The following is a 1,390-nucleotide window of genomic DNA, read 5'->3' on the forward strand; positions in this document are numbered from 1 at the left end:
TGCATCTCTCATGTGGGTGACTTTTCTTATATATCAGTATTATTTAGTGTGAGTGAGAATTAAATCCAGGTTTTCATGAGGCTACCTAGTAAATTATTACAGTCTCAGCCAGCTGGCCAAGCTAACACACTGAATGAAAATTCCTTTATAACTGAATCCTTATAAGTAAATTAAACCAGATCTAAAATTATATCCTGCTCAGAAAATAAAATTCTATACTGTTCTCCATTAAAAATTAACATAAATTAGTTAAGTCCCACATATTGAATGCTATATAACAGTAAATAATTAAATCTTGATGAAATGGAAAAATTTCTAGGACTATATCAATTTATAAAACTGACACAAAAGAGGAAGAATTCCCAAACAGACCAATAACCATGGAAGGAATTCAAATAGTGGTAAAAAAGCTACACCTAAAGGTAGGGGAGGGTGGGGGTAAGAGGGAGAGATCAACCAAAGGACTTGTATACATGCATATAAGCATAACCAATGGACACAGACACCAGGGTGGTGAGGGCATGAGAGGCGCAGTCTCAGGTCCCCTCCCCCGGCCCAGCACCATGCAGCCTCAGATCCCTGCTGATTACTCGTTATGGGAACTCGGCCTCCACTGTGGGCACAGCCATCTTGTGTTATGGAAACCCCCACCTTCTCTGTGGGCACTGCAATCTTTGTGATGATGTGATGGTCAATTTGCATATTCCGTCTTTATTAGATAGGATGATTCATTAGAAAATCTGTTAATGTAATTGACTATTTAAGAAAGCAAGAAAAGAAAGCATATGCTGAAAAAATTTTTAAGATTATCACCTATTTTTATTAAAACTAAATAAAACAATGAACATTAACAAAACTATTAACAAGCTAGAAATAGAAGCAACATTTCTTAATTTAGAAAAATGTTTTCACCAACAACCAACAACAATGCTTTAAAGGTATGCCCATTTGTATGCATATATGCATAACCCATGGACGCAGACAGTGGGGTGATGAGGGCCTGGGGTGGGAGGAAAGGGTGGCTTGGAGAGGGTTAATGGGGGGGCAAAAGGGGACATATGTAATACTTTCAACAATAAAGATTTTAAAAAAGTATGCCCATTAAAGATAGAAACAAGGCAAAATTTTACACCATTACCTATGCTATCAGAACTAGACTTAACTTTTATAAAAACCATAAATCTTATTGAGTGTAATAAAAAAAGCCATATTCTTAAATAGGAAGATTCAATATGTAAAGATGTCACTGTCCCCCCAAACAATTAATACATTTAATGTAATGCCAATTGAATACCCAAAATGATTTTTTAATATAACCAATGAATCTCAATGTTTATCTGAAGTAGAAAATGTACAAGGCAATTCTGAAAAAGAATATATGTGGGTTCGT

The sequence above is a fragment of the Myotis brandtii genome, unplaced genomic scaffold (assembly GCF_000412655.1).
Source record: "Myotis brandtii unplaced genomic scaffold, ASM41265v1 scaffold1152, whole genome shotgun sequence".
Taxonomy (NCBI): Eukaryota; Metazoa; Chordata; class Mammalia; order Chiroptera; family Vespertilionidae; genus Myotis; species Myotis brandtii.